The 16,078-nt window shown below is 34.8% G+C and overlaps 1 long non-coding RNA gene across 1 annotated transcript; it reads left to right on the plus strand.

The window, feature by feature from the left end:
* Positions 1 to 8,962: 8,962 nt before the first annotated feature.
* LOC140256663 (uncharacterized) lies at positions 8,963 to 12,367 on the plus strand. The gene is made up of 3 exons (XR_011904875.1): positions 8,963 to 9,256; positions 11,084 to 11,148; positions 12,177 to 12,367. It is a non-coding gene; the product is annotated as an uncharacterized lncRNA (long non-coding RNA).
* Positions 12,368 to 16,078: the final 3,711 nt, after the last annotated feature.

Genomic DNA, 16,078 nt, shown 5'->3' on the forward strand with positions numbered 1-16,078 from the left:
GAGCTTCCACTTGTGCAGTGTTTTGAAGCCAGCTTCTTGCTGGAGTCAGAAAAACAGTCACTGCACCACTACATTCCCTGCTGTATGAGAGATGTGGAAAGCTGGGCTCACTTCTCTACCAGCTCCAAAGGAATGAACAAGGGTAACAGATACTGCTACAGAGCAAGAAGGTCTTCCTATCTGAAACTATCATGGTTCTCTCTTTTTATTCCTCCTGCTACCACAGCTGTGACAAGGAAATTATGAATATTGACTGTCCACTGTATCGTTCCTATGGCATGACTAGCCCAGGCCTTGTCCTGTCCTTCATTTTTTCATTAACAAAACTATATTTTATTCAGGATCTTATAAAAAAGCTTAAGAGATAGAAATACAGAATATATTTCCCTGATCAGTGGACTTTTATACAGTTGAGAATTTGTAAGATCATGCAACTGAAACCTGGCACCCTCTAAAATGAATTTGCAGTCATGCAAACAGTGTTTAAAATTGTGAAGTGTAAAGTTTTAAAAATGCCAAGAAGCTTTTCAGTTTTGAATTTTTATTTTTATTACAAACAGAAGAAACACAATGTCAATTTGATGTAGACTGTTTATATACCCTACTCCATTTTTATCAGTCCAAAAAGGAAATCTACTTTAAAAAAGAATTCTGTGTAATAGAAAACTATTTTCATGAGGATGATATTTAAATAAGTTGTTCACATTATGTAGGCTGTGTTTATTTTAATAGATAGCCAGTAGAAAGTAATAAGTATTGTCTATATTATTAAAAAACAAAAACAAAAACAAAAACAAAAAAAAAAAACACTTATTTTTTTCTTTCTTCTAAAGAAACAAAAATTTCGAAAACAAAGCAGTAGGGAAGTCACAAGAAATGACACAAAGCAGTATAGTCTAGCATGAAAAAATGCATCAGAATGTGTAATGTCTGGAATCAATTCATCAATTTATTCTACAATCCTTCAAAAGAGCAGTTTATTTAAGTGATGCTTAGGGAATGTTTGAAATCATTTTTAAGGATCTATACAGTGGCTTCCTATATTGTATAGCAAGCTGCTACTACTCAAAAGTTTTCAGGCCAATTCCTGGTTCACATGAGAGAAGTGCTACCAGCATCATAAAATAGATGCAAACATATGTTATGAAGTTAATGCTAAGACAGAAACAGATTGGGCTGATAAACATCCCTGAGACTGCATTACTCATTTGCATAAAGTCACTTCAGTGGAGGATTTTATATCCACTTTACTAGTTTTCTCAGCCTGTAGAGATTTTAAAATACTAGAAAAAAGAAGACCTCAGAGACTTGGTGGCAAAACAAGCTGTACAGTGTATTGGTAACCTAAGTATTTCCTCTACTCCGACTCTTCTGGAAAACAAAACAAAACAACACAATATCCCACAAACAAACAACAAAAAAAACAAACAAACAAACCCAACCAACCAACCAATCAACAACTATAACAAACACAATGCTGACAAAATGTTTCAAGTTTCTATTTATATAAATACATATTTTCTTTAAGAAAATCACTTTTAAATAATGAACATATAAAACTGGAATTGTCTGGAATCTCATTATTTCAAAACTGGTCATAAGGGTATGCAGTTGTAAATACAGAGCTATGAGAATGCAAAATAAGCTTGTTACCAGCAAATAACTTTGCTGACTGAAGCCTGGAAAACACTGGAATAAATAACTAATTATAATTACCTGCTGATTTTACTTTCCTATTTTTTTCTGCTAATTATGGAACAGAACTACGTCTTTTACTTTTTCTTTCTTAAGAAAAAATATAAGCAATTAAGGAAAGTTATCCACAGGTCTTTGGCCTATTAAAATAAATTTCCTTTCATAACCTGCTGATAATTCAGGATGTCGCTGTAATTCACAAGCTGAGCCAGGGGTTCTATTGAAGAAAAGAATCTTTAGTGAAACATCTTGGGAATCTTTAGCATTTTGTTACTTAGAATTTAAATTGAGTCACAAAGGAAAACTTCTCAGAGATCCAAAGACAAATCCATCAGAGATTAATATGTGAAACAAAATGGAAAGGCTGGTCAGGAAGATGTGGATCTGACATTAAAAAAACACTGCAAAAAATGCAGAAAGAAAAAGAAGAAAAATGTAACAGTGTTATTCTTTAGAGAAGGCTTATAAATGGATGAAGCTCGTAAGTCAAAGACATATTTCCAGGGAATCAGAGATGAAACTAAAAGTTAATTCATCAGATTTTTAACACTGGAAATTCTGAGAGAAAGCCAACATTTCCTGTACAGTTGTAAAGGATTACTATATAGACATTTGATTAATTGACATGCACTAAAATATCTGCAGTGAAACAGTTCCCATGCTTAAGAACCTTTCTCTAGGCTGAATACAAAAGCAAGGAAATTGGAACAAAGTTATAGAAAGAAAGGATGCCAAGTTATTTCAAAGTGTTATTTAGAGCTACTTGTGGCTGCTCATAGCTTTCTACTTTGAAATAGTTTTCTCTTCAGGCTGCCATCCCAGCGTTGCATCACATGCCTAGCAGTGAGATCTGCCAGTAGGCAAGAAGATGAATAATTAGAATTTCCAAAGCAGAAGGAAAAAAAAAAACAAACATTGCAGTTAGTTTCTATCTGTTCTCCTTGTGACCGTCAATTTAGGAAGTCTGGCCACTGTTCTATTGTACAAGAACAATTCATTTACTTAGCCAATTCTTTGATTCTTCTGTATTTAGCTTACTGGAATGCATTATTTGGGTTCTAAGACACCATGCAAAAGGAATCCTGTTAATCTTGATATAAGTATTACATTTAATTAAGTAACTGTTTAAAAGTAAACACCAGGTTAGCATTAAACATATAAAGCAGGGAAACATCTATTTTTCCAGGGGAAAATAAATAAATAAATAAATTAATAAATAAATAGAATTAGGCAATATTTTTGATGAATGACAAAATTGCACAGTCAAATACATTTTAGGATCTCTGCAAGTCTGCCTTTTTGTCTTTGAAAATGTGTAAATCTCTTAATCTGTAGTGAAAAAAAAATGTTAGAAATCTAGCATTTAAATCAACTTCTTATGTCAGTAAGACATAAGACAGTATGTTTATTTTGTTTTGTGATGTTTATTTTTCTTTTGTCAGGGAGGGGACTTCAAGTAAGGATGAAAATAGCTGCTGTTCACTGATGTTATTTTGGTATGCAAGTCATAAGAAGCAGCCATTTGGCTTTTCAGACTTAAATTTAATTGTCTACAATATATACCTGTGACAGCCAGTCATCAGCTATCACCAGATTCTTTGAGCATGCCCTAGAGAGTAATGCAGACATGCTGTGGTATGGCATTCATATTTTCTACACAGAAAATAAAAGGTTCTGTACTTAGCACAGATTTCATGAAATTCTTTCAAGGAGTAATTTTTTTATTATAGAACCTTCCTGATATTTAAAATGATGTATAAAACAAAGATTAATTAGAATATCATCTTTTCCATTTGGTTAATTGTTGTAGAATGACATGTACGACATATGGCAGCAAGTAAAAGCTCCTGTTCTCAAAGACAACTGAATCCATGAATGAAATCATACCAACAGGTTTTGTAGTCATTTTGAATTCACTGTTACTGAAAAGCCCTATCAGTGCCTTGGGATGTGACCAACTAATCCACTTAATACTTATTTAATTATCTCAGCACTCTGTTTTATAATTCTCCATGAACTGCTTAGATATGAACTGATACCTCCTCATCACAGAGCTTAGAATACAGCCTGCACAAATTTTAATGAAGAGGAAAATTACATTTCAAAAAATATAACAAAACTTCTACTGATTCATGAAAAGTATATGAATCACATTTATAACTATAATTTTAAATGTCATTAGAAGTTCCAAAAGAATAAAGTCTTATCAGTAATAATTGCAATCTTGTACATAATTGTAAATGAAGGGTATGAGAAATCATAATGGTAATAATTTTATGTATTAATACTTAATATATTCCATAGCAAAAATACATTTTTAAGGCAAATCTATATAATGTTCAGGATTTAGACCTACTACAGTTTGAGTTGTCGGATCAACAGCACGGATTGCAAGAGCAAAGGGGGATAAATCATATAGATGTCAAATGTTAAACCATGGCATCACCAGCAAATGTGCAACTGACATTAGATTATTTAGAGCATCCAATACAGGTGTGTCTGACCTATGGCCCCTGGGCCACATATGGTCCCAAACAGCTAGCAACGTGGCCCCACGTATTTGTAAACTTTGAACAGTATTATCTTACTTTTACTGATACTTTTCATGATGTGAGCTATATAGGTGACAGCATGATGTTGTGGAATGGAGGACACTGTACATTGTTAACTCCACCTTTAGCACCCACCACACACATTCAGTCAAATCAAACCCCACTTATATTACATGTTGCAAGTGCCTGTGATACTTTTATGCATGTAATCTTTGAAAATCGACAATGCCATGCAAATCCTCATCAAAGTTGTGAATTCTGTACAGTCCAGGGGATCACTGTGCCACTGATTATTCTTGGAGCTGTTTAAAGTATGGAAGCCAACTAGGGTAACACCATTAACTTCTCTGAAGTAAGATGGATAAGTTGGGGTAAATTGCTGAAAAGAGTTTACGATTTGTGAGGTGAAATGAAATGAGCTGTAGAATCACAAGGAAAACTGGTGTTGGAACTTGAAAAAGAAAAATGGCTCACAGATGTAGCATGTTTTATGGATTTGACCACTCATTTACATGAGTTGAACATGTGTCTTCAAGGTAAAAATCAGCTTGTCTGTGCTTTATTTGAAGCCATAACAGCATTTGATATTAAACTTAAGTTATGGCATGCTCAAGTTGTGGCAAATAACTATGCATTTTTGATACAATGGCTAAACACAGTCATGTGAATTGCATAAATATACAACTTTGCATTCCTTTTTGATTAAGGAATTTGAGAACAGGTTTCAAGATTGCTGAAAAAATCATCAAGTTTTTGGTTTATTTGTGACTCAGTTGTCACTCAACATAAATACATTACCTCCAAATTTTTAAATGAAATATATACAGTTGCTATTGGACAGTTAAATGAAAGAAAAGTGTCATCATTTCTCTTTACTAGACTTTTATAAGATCTTTCTTATCAGAAGAAAGAATATTCCTCACTTCACAATCATGCCTTATTCAAATCATTGATTTTTAGCTGTATGTACATCTGTGAACAACTGTTTTAAAAGACGAAGCACAGGAAAAGTGAAATTAGACAAAAAAAAAAATATCCAGTGAGCACCCTGTGAATTTACTAAGATTGGGACCTATTTCCATCAAACTACACACTGATGCATTAGTTTCACACACAGACATGCACACACACACACACACAAAAGTCAAATACTGCTTGAATAATGTTTTTGTTACTCTCTTTTAGAAAATGTATATTAAAAAAATAATCATGAGTTTTGTTAATACATACATTAACTCTATATTTGAAATGCACCCTAAGACAATTGGCCTCTTCACTTGATGCAGCCCAGAAAAGCCAAAAGGTTGTACATCTACGATATAAAGGAAACCCACATGAACACTGAACAGTCATATGAAATAAAAAAAAGATGTCAAAATCTCTTATAATAATTTCACTTTCATCAAGAGAATTTGAATGTCAATTTCTAACACATGCATGTTTGTAAGAGTAACTTATTTTTCTATCATAGTATCATAGTATCGTGCGAGTTGGAAGGGACCTTAGAGATCATCGAGTCCAACTCCCGGGATTCGAGCCCTCTAGTGTAGCAGAGCGGCAGTTTTACCCCTTGCGCCACAAGGGGGATTCGAACCCGGGCCCTCCGGTGTTGCAAGCGGCGGTTCTAACACCGTGCGCCACCGGGGGCACACAATGCTTAAGTGACTAAAAAATTCAGTAGTTTTCTATTTTGGAGTCCCCCTCAGACTGGCAATGAGCATGCAGTTTCAGAGGCCAGTTTTTTTCCATGTGAATAGTTGGTCTCCTTCCAGCTCTCTTTAAGTATTGGGAGTCTGCAGTGAGGTCTTCCGTGAGCCTTCTCTGAGATGAATGAGCCCAGGTTCCTCAACCTTTCTTCATATGAAAGGTGTTTCAGCTCTCTGAGCATCTGGCCCTCCTCTGGACTCCTTCCAATAGCTCCACATCTTTCTTGTCCCCAGACCTTGACATAGTCAGATGGGTCAAAGACAGTGGCAGGGTAAAGAGAATGACTTTACGTTGAGAGAAACAGTTGTATGAATCTATTAATGGTAAGGACTTGCCAGTATCTTTACACTAAAAGAATTTGCCATTCACACCACTATATTGAAAAAAAAAAAAACAACAACAAAAAACAAACAAACAAACAAACAAAAAAAAAAACATGGAATCAGTTATCTGGGAGAATTTGAATAAGACTGTGTATAGCTAATTCCTTGAAACTATGTATTAAATTTTATTTACACGTTACTGAATGATTGTGTGTACGAGGCTTATGACTTCATATCATTTTCCACTGAGAGAACTGATGTGTGTTTACTTAGTTAAATTCTGATCTGTGAGAAGTGATTTTTGATGTTAAGTAATTTAAAAATAATGATAATAATATTTTTGAATTATATATATATATATTTTTTACCTCTCAAAACAGTACCAAACAAATGATACAGTATGATACAGAATTCATTTCCATCCAGAGATGTTATTTATTGAAATTATATTTGTATTTTTAAGGAAACATATAGCACAAATAAAACAAATGTATTATTTTCTCACTCAGAAGAGATGTCCAAATTATAATGGCAGATGCAATCTCTTTACCAGGCTATTTAGCAACAATAGCTGTTATTAGTCTCATCTGTCTTATCTGTATGAAAGCATAGTAGGATAATTAAGTTTCAGTTTCAGTTTCTAGACTATGCAGTAGTTCTAGAAATGAAGAAGTACAATCCTGAGCTCAACATTCTGTTGCGATTAAGCCTATTGTGATCACAGCTGCACTAGAGACTGTATCTTCCTTTTATTTTTGCTTTGGCCAACACTCATTTATGTGGATGAGGTTTTGAAATGGAAATTGCTCATAGCCGGATGTCTGCTCACTTTTATCTAAATCACTAAAATTTGTGCACGCTGGATAAAAAACAATGGGAATTTATAATGAAGCACTTTTTTTTTTTTTTTTTCCAAAACAGAACTGAACATGTTACACAGAACATAAACAAGTTGAAGGTTTTGTTTGTTTGTTTGTTTGTTTGTTTGTTGTTGTTGTTGCTTGCTTGTTCATTTTTAAACTTTGTATTCTACACTAGGTCAAAAGAGTGAGCACTATAGATAGACTGTAAATTCTCAAGCATCCTCCTGCTTCAGTTAGTGCACTTAGAGCACACATTTGACAGTGCCATTTCTTAACCTACATATCTCTACATACATTCCCATTAGAAATGTTTTGTACACATTCTGAGTAACATGCAAACTTTTCAGAGTGGATTTGCATTTTCTTACCAGCTATAATTTTGGTTTACCTTTCTTCTATTGTATTATAGTAAAATGAGACACACAATTTTCTGTGAGCGTAAGCTAATCATAGAAAAAGATACATGAATAAATATTCAAATTTTCAAGAAAATTTGTCAGATTAAGGACACTATCATTCATCAAGATGTTTAACTATCAAGTACTATCAGAAGATTCAAACTAAAATACTTCATTTGATTTGTATATTTATTATATTTATATTTATTATATTTATATCATATTTTTTGAACCATTATCCTTCTGTTGTAGATTCTAACGAGGCTGAACCTTGTAGTATTCGGAGGGGGGGAGATGTTGTAAACATATAGGCGATAGCGGGGCTTTTTGAGATGTCACGTGACAGTGGCCCCCCCTCGTTTCCGGCTACACCTTGTGATGTACCTTGGCGCGCATTTCAAACGTCTGCCCTAGGGGGCGTAGACGAAGTAGTAAGGTATATAAGGTATTGATTACTCCTAATAAACGCCATTTTGCCACCTTTCTTGATGAGTCACGGTGGTAAGTTTAAGCTGCAATTATTTTTTTCCATCAAAATATGTTAATGAATATAAAATATTCTCAGTAGAAAAAATAATATTTCCATAATTCAGAAAACTCTATAAACAAAACCTCCAGTATAAAAAGTCTAAAATACATTTGAAATAGGTACTTCAGACATAAATCAATAATATTGTTTAATTATTACATTGAATACATCTCCAGAATATTTTTGTGAGGAAAATTATGCTGTGAAATTTTGGATAAATGAATAAATAAGTACCCAAATAAAAGTAGAATTTTATCAGTACTGATAAAGTGCAATGAAAGGGCATTTCTGAAGCAGGATTATTGTGAGTTTCTATATGTTGATTTTTTTTCTGACATTTCTCCATGTGATCACTCTGCTCTATTATTTTTCTAGATTGTTTCTGTTCTAAAAATGTTACTAGGGCATATGTTCTTTCAAAAGCCTTTTATTAGATTATACTTAGCTCTTGGATTATTTTCCTCCTTAATGCCCTTGGTCAGACTCTAATTTACTTTTTTTTTTTTTTTTTTTTTTTTTTTTTTTCTCCTCTTTCCATAAAATTCCTGTCTTATTTTTCATCCTTAAGCCTATCACCTAATTTCTTTGCTCCCCAGGGAGGTGGTTGAATTGCCATCCCTGGATGTGTTTAAGAGCCGTTTCGATGTAGTACTCAGGGATATGATTTAGTGGAGGGTTTTTAGAGTTAGGGTACTGGTTAGGCTGTGGTTGACTTGATGATCATCAAGGTCTTTTCCAACCTGGGTAATTCTATGATTCTATGATTCATCCTGGTTATTTATTCAACCAGACCCAGTCTTGTCTCACTCTGTGTCTTTAGACATTGAAACTGGCTCACCATTTTATGTTTTCCTTTCCCATCATTTCCCAGCTTTTTTCTCAGTTCCACTGTGCTTGCAAGTATTTTTACTTTACCTTATTGGTCTGTTGTTGTTGTTGTTCCTAGGCTACTTTTCTCTGCTATTCAGTAAAAATCACATCACTTTCTCAATTAGGTTTCTCCCTTCTCAGCATTGTTTGGATGCAGCAGAGATATATGCCACTGCAAACATGGAAAATAAAGATCTTCCCATCTCAGCTTCAGAAAAGAGCCTAAACCCTGCCCAGACTAGAAACAGGATTAGAAGGAAACTCTGGTTTCACCCTGATGGCCTTGGTTGATCCTGGAAGTACTCAGATATAGGCAGAGGTAAGAACAAGAACAAATTTTGTATACAAAGATGCCATGACAGAAGGTGAATGTGCTTATATTCTACCTTATTTCTACATGTACATACCTCATTCATTTGGATTGAGGAGTTTGGAGAGCTTGGATTTGCTTAGAGAGAATGAGTGAGAATTGCTAGCTATTACCCCTGGCAAATTTGAATTTCCTGCTACATAAGGACATGCCCTGATATAAGGACATTCAAATGAATGTTCAGCAGCATGTGAACTTTTCTGTCTGATGAAAAGAAGACAGTTCTGTTTTCAGCTTAGAAACAGGTGAGCTGTTATCAGAAAAATTCAGACAGATCAGATGACTTATTACAAAGAAACAAAAATTGCTTTATTAAGTTGCATAGCGAATGGTGCTTGTATTGTTCCTGCAATAACTTCTTACAGAAAATATTAGTGTTTCTTAATATTGTCTCCATCACTCTGGAAGCTGAAAATTACACCACATTCACTATGTATTAGCCAATGATCACCTCACGGTGAAAAATTGGTGATCCCCTCAGATGTTAATTCTGTGGCTAGTGATAAAGCGGCTTGCTTTAATGAGACATTATTGATTTCACTAACATCTAATATTTAAGTTTGAGGAAAGATGAAAACCACCATCTCACCTGTAATACATGAACCATCTGCTCCCACAAATGTTTTTAATGTACTAATTCTGTAGACTCCTGAATCTTAGGAAAAACAAAAACAAAAACAAATAAAAAACAAAACAAAACAAAAAAACAACAACAACCAAACAAAAAATAATGTGTTCAGTTGCATTTAGAAATACAAAAGATAATAAGACTCCATGGGTTTTCATGCATACATTTTTAGTACTGAGAGTTTTTCTACTAATCATGCAAATTACCTTAGTGATTATCCTGCCATAGGAGGAAAATAAGATCCAAATCAGCTTCAGATTGTATTAAAATTGATTTACTTCAGGCCAGTTGTCAGTGTTTCTAGATTTATAATTCAGTAGATAATATGTACAAAAATGAAATTAAGAATCCTTGCTGGAGGACATCAGCACAAAGCAGTAGTAATTTAAAGACCAGCTCCATGTATCTGTGGTTTCACTTGCCTGAAGAACAAGGCATTTTCTAGCCCACATCCAAAGAAATTGGATTTCTTTTTGTTCCAAACATAACTTGGAAAGCTTTATGTAAATTGGCTTCAGTGAAAGAATAAGAGATTATTTCAACTTAACTGGCTTTCTAAAAACTACTTTGAATACTGAGCTTATGTCATGTCATAATTTATGTTTTTTAAGACAATGGGATTCTTTTAAAGTTCAGACTTTGTCTGCTGGAGCTTTAGAAATGGTTCACAGTGTGTTCAACTGCACAGGGAATTGTCAGCTCACACTGAATACAGAATCTTGTATAAAATGATTAGAGCTGCACTAGAGCTTGTAGTAAAGATCTAGATACATCTTCACATCTGGACTGCTGTTTTTTAAACTATCTCTCATTTTTTGTTATTCTTTTGTCCATATCAGTTTTATTCAATGAACTGTTACTCACACTTCTTTATACATAACACTAGTAAAACAGGGAAAATAAATAAATAAAAAATAATAATAAAAAAAAAAAAAATCTCTTTTCTTTATTCTAAATGTCAGGGAGGAAAAAAGAAAATAAAAATGAATAACAATGTTAGAAGTTGTTTCCATAGGCAGAGACAATTTTAAGCGGTGGATTCTTTTGTTCAGGAAGAATAGACAAACTGTCCAGTTTAAAGTACCCAGAGCTTACTCATTATTTACCTGACATCTCACATACCTTTTTATTCCTTGTTCTGGGCACAGACAGGAGAGACATATGAGGAAGAACCTGGAAACCCCTCTGAATTCTGCTGGCTGAGAGTATGGAGGTAACTGTTATTGTGTGAATTCTTACCAGAAAACTGAAATAAGTCTTGTATCAAAATAAACAAACCAGACACACAGTTTTCCCAAAATTGGAAGCAAACTGTACTCATGCTAGTGGATGGCTATATTGACTATATCTATACAGATGGTGTTAGAGAGAATGAATAAAAAATAGGGACCTTTATCATTAAAACTGTTAGATTTTAACACCTGATGTAAAAGAGTAATTGTTCTAGTCTGATCTGCAACTTATAATTGCTAAGATCATCCCTTAGGTATAATCATATTCAGAATACCTGTATATTGCATAAATGCTTCACTAATTTCACACTCCAGTATCTTGACAGTGCGTATTTACAAAATACCTAGTTACCAGTTAATTTGTTATATTCACAATGATTTAGCTGCTTCTTGTCAGTTAATAGCAGGATGAAACACTTTCAGCTTATGAAAAATTTGTATTCCAGTGCAATTTTAATTATGTTACTGTGCATCTTTTGAATCTTGAACTTCTTGTCTTTAGAGAATGATCTACCAGAATTCAATAGTAGTCTTTAAGGAGCTTAATATAGTATTTCTTAGAATAATTTTTTAATAGTTATTCCTTTTCAAAAATGATATATATATATATATTACTTGGAAAGCATCAACATATCTGCATCTACTTCATTTTCCTTTAAGTTGTATGTATTACAGAACAGTAGTGATATTGCAAAGTCAACTCAAAATTTTGTACTGTGCTTGTTTTTAAAATATCTTTAAATATTTTTCAAACTGTTTCAATTTGAATGTGAGATTGCTACTGTTTGCACTAAGGACAGCAGCCAATCACCTTTCACTAGAAGCAGCAGCAATTACATCAGCTACTCTTTTACCTCCTATTCAGAAGGTCCTGAATTAGTCAGCATTATAGAAGCATATCTCCTCTTGATATTGCTGCTTGAGAGCAGTAGTTAGAATTATGTTGAATTTAGTGGAAACAAAAATGGATAAGAACAAGTAAAGTCAAATGTCTCAATTTTTCTCATAGAACTTCATCAGAACAGGCGAGGAATACTACCAAACAATTGTGCACTTAAGTGAGGAACAGAAGACCTAAAGTCTCAGAGAAGCAGTAAAAGAACAAAATATGCAATGGACAATATATTTTATGGACAAATATATTCTTCATTTTCTTTGGTAAGTCTTAGGTGAACCTTGGAGATATTCACAAAAGCTGACTACTTCCTATTAGAATTGTTACTGTGTTGAAAGAAGCTGCTGCAGAACAAAACTGAAAGCAGTACCTTAATTTTATCTACACATTTTTAATGTGAAATATTTAATTTCTTACATGTTATTAATTTTGTGACTTTTCACTATACTTTTTCCAGTATGTCACTGTCAGAGAGTCTGAATGCTGCAGACATGAGGACTCCATTAAGATTTTCCAGTTGTAGTATTTGTCATCCTCAGGAATTTAGGGTTTTAATTTCCAGGATAGATTTCCCCATTCCATAAGCATTATTTACAGTATTGTTCCTAGATATGTGATTTCTTTTGTCTATAATAAATTAAATTTTTTATCCCTTACCTACTGGTGCACATCATTTTCTTGTCAACAACTTTTTATTTGTTTCATTTGCCACAACTCCAGTTGCCATGATATCCACAAATTTTTCACAAATGTAGTTTTACTGAGGCTGCAAATAAGGCAAAAAATCTGGCACAGTACTAGAAAAACACATGTTCATTGAAAGTTCATTAAATAGAGTTGCATTTTAAAACTCATGTATTAGAAGCTTTTGGTCAGTTAATATGTAAAGTTGGTATTTGCAATTTCTTAGTTAATCAGCACATTCAGCTTGAAACTAAATGACCTACAAAAGTAAACCAAGATCATCAGCATCACAGTATATTTAGTTTGAAACTGAATGACCTACAGGAGTAAACCAAGATCATCAGCATTATCCTTATCAGTCCGATTATAGCTTTTCCTGATCAGCTTACAAGCAAGTTCAAAAGTATGACTTTCCTATAAGCTTGTGCTGATTGCCATTAATTATATTATCCTCTTTTAATAGGTTATTCATCAAATCCCATATCACTTGTTCCATAATTTGTCTGGGATCAATGTCAGGATGACAGGCCTATAATTAGTTGTCGCATTTATACTTTTAAAATATTGGCATAACATTAGCTTCATTGCAGCCTCTGGAAATGCTCCAGTGCTCCAAGACTTATTGAAAATCATCAATGATGATCAAGAGATCTCCTCAGCTGACTCTTTACAGCACTTGGAGACAAAATTATCTGGATCTGCTGATTTAACATCTATAATACTGTTATTTAGCAACCTTGTTATTTCCCATTACAATGAAAGCCTTTTATTATTTAAATCTTATGCAGCTGCAGTGCCTGTGTTTTTCATAAGATCATAGAAATACATATTCCCTCATTACAATGCTATAATCTAAAATTCTGTCTCCTCCTCTGCTTTTTAGAGTTCTTTCCTTCTTTTATTTTACTCCTCCTCACCTTTAGTTCTTTTCCCTGTTCTAGTTTCTAATTTATCTGAATTTCTATACATTTAACTTTTCATCTGTAGCTTTTACACTTACTGAAACACTCTTGCTTTATATACATGTACTGAATGTAGGCTTTGGGGAATTTAGCTAAGGTTTTGAAAATAATCCTGTTGCTCTGACTTAATTTTGAAACCCTTGATTAAATGGCAAATCTACTGTGTGCTTCAAAAGGCAGCTTACCTCAGTAAAGGGAATACACAGTATTTGTGAAATTTGCTTCTGTTTAATACCTATAAACTAGTAAGTAAAATGTATCATGTCCTGCTTTCTGCAAGATATGATCTACTATCTTTATTACAAAAGGTAGACAGAAAACTTAAAAGAATAACTAACTGGCACATTCAGACTTTATCTGAATGTGATGATTGTATCTGACTTATTAAAATGTAGTCACAGTTTCCTACTTGTTTTCTTTGTCCAGTTATAGCTTTATTAAAGGAACTTAGAGACTGTTATTTTATAAAAGACAGAGTTAGACATGTTGGGTAAGAGGCTAGAACCAAACTGTTTTGCAGTTTTAGGAACTTCTGAGTTATTAAAAAAGCATCTGGAAGGTCTTAAACTAAGTGGAAGAAAACACAGTCATTTCTGATGAAGTCAGTGGATGACATAAATATTGACTGTCATAAAGGCTACTCAGCAGTCACAGTCACTTGCCTTTTAAGACAGGTAAGTACAAAACCAAGAAAAGAATAGACAAAAGGGAAAATGAATAAACTGAAAGTATATTGAAATTTCCATGGAAGGCTATAGCTCCAAACTATTGAGCCTTGATAAGCAAGACACTACTGAGTAGGAAGAGGAAGATTATATTACTGCAGTACGTTACATTAGTGAGGTCATTACCTGAACACTGACTGTGTGAAGCTCTTTAGAGCAAAGATGACAGATTAGATCAGCTTCAGAAAAGAGATATGAAAGTATTCAAGGTCTTAACAATGTACTTTAACAAAGATATGCTTTTTGGTTTATACATAAGAAATTTAAGAGATGACTTCATCATAAATGAAACACACTGAAAACTGAAATGCAACTATTTAGTGATCTAATGAAATATTTGAATAACTTGTCAAAGGCTTCAGGAGGTTCTGCCTTATATGATGTAATTCATTTGAGAAAATGTGACTTTTGGAAAAAAAGATGGTATATCTCAGTTGAAACCAATGAATTTATCAAGAAGAATAGTGACCACCCTCAGCAAGTTTGCTGATGACACGAAGCTGGGAGGATTGGCTGACACACCTGAAGGCTGTGCTGCCATTCAGCAACACCTGGACAGAATCATAGAATCATAGAATTACTCAGGTTGGAAAAGACCTTGAAGATCATCAAGTCCAACCGCAGCCTAACCAGTAGCCTATCTCTTAAAAAACAACCACAAAACAATACCACAACAACAAACCTCTGCTAAATCATATCCCTGAGTACCACATCCAAGCAGCTCTTAAACACATCCAGGGATGGTGATTCAACCACCTCCTTGGGGAGCCCATTCCAGTACCTAACCACCCTTTCTGTAAAGAAGTTCTTTCTAATATCCAACCTAAACTTGACCTGGCGCAACTTGAGGCCATTTCCCCTCGTCCTGTCACAAGTCAGTAGTGAGAAGAGACCTGCCCCACTCTCACTGTAAGAACCTTTCAGGTACTGGAAGACAGCAATAAGGTCTCCCCTCAGCCTCCTCTTCCTCAGACTAAACAGCCCCAGCTTCCTTAGCCTCTCCTCGTAGGGCTGATTCTCCAAGCCCTTAACGAGCCTCGTTGCCCTTCTCTGGACCTGCTCCAGTACCTCCATGTCCTTCTTGTGCTGAGGTGCCCAAAACTGGACACAGTACTCGAGGTGAGGCCTCACCAATGCCGAGTACAGGGGCAGGATGACTTCCTTAGTCCTGCTCACCACACCATTCCTGATACAAGCCAGGATGCCATTGGCCTTCTTGGCCACCTGGGCACACTGCTGGCTCATATTCAGCCGACTGTCCATCAGCACACCAAGGTCCCTTTCCGTCTGGGAGCTTTCCAGCCACACCTCCCCAAGCCTGTAGGGTTGCCTGGGGTTGTTATGACCAAAATGCAGGACCCGACACTTGGCCCTGTTGAAACTCATTCCATTAACCTTGGCCCATCGATCAAGCCTATCCAGGTCTCTCTGTAGTGCCCTTCTCCCCTCAGGCAGATCAACACTCCCTCCCAGCTTAGTGTCGTCTGCGAACTTACTGAGGGTGCACTCAATCCCCTCATCCAAATCATCAATGAAGATGTTAAACAGAAGCGGCCCAAGCACCGAGCCCTGGGGGACGCCACTTGTGACTGCCCAGCTAGACTTTTTTAATGCAATTAGTTATCACACACAAAAAAAACCCAAA

The sequence above is a fragment of the Excalfactoria chinensis genome, chromosome 1 (genome assembly GCF_039878825.1).
Source record: "Excalfactoria chinensis isolate bCotChi1 chromosome 1, bCotChi1.hap2, whole genome shotgun sequence".
Classification (NCBI taxonomy): Eukaryota; Metazoa; Chordata; class Aves; order Galliformes; family Phasianidae; genus Excalfactoria; species Excalfactoria chinensis.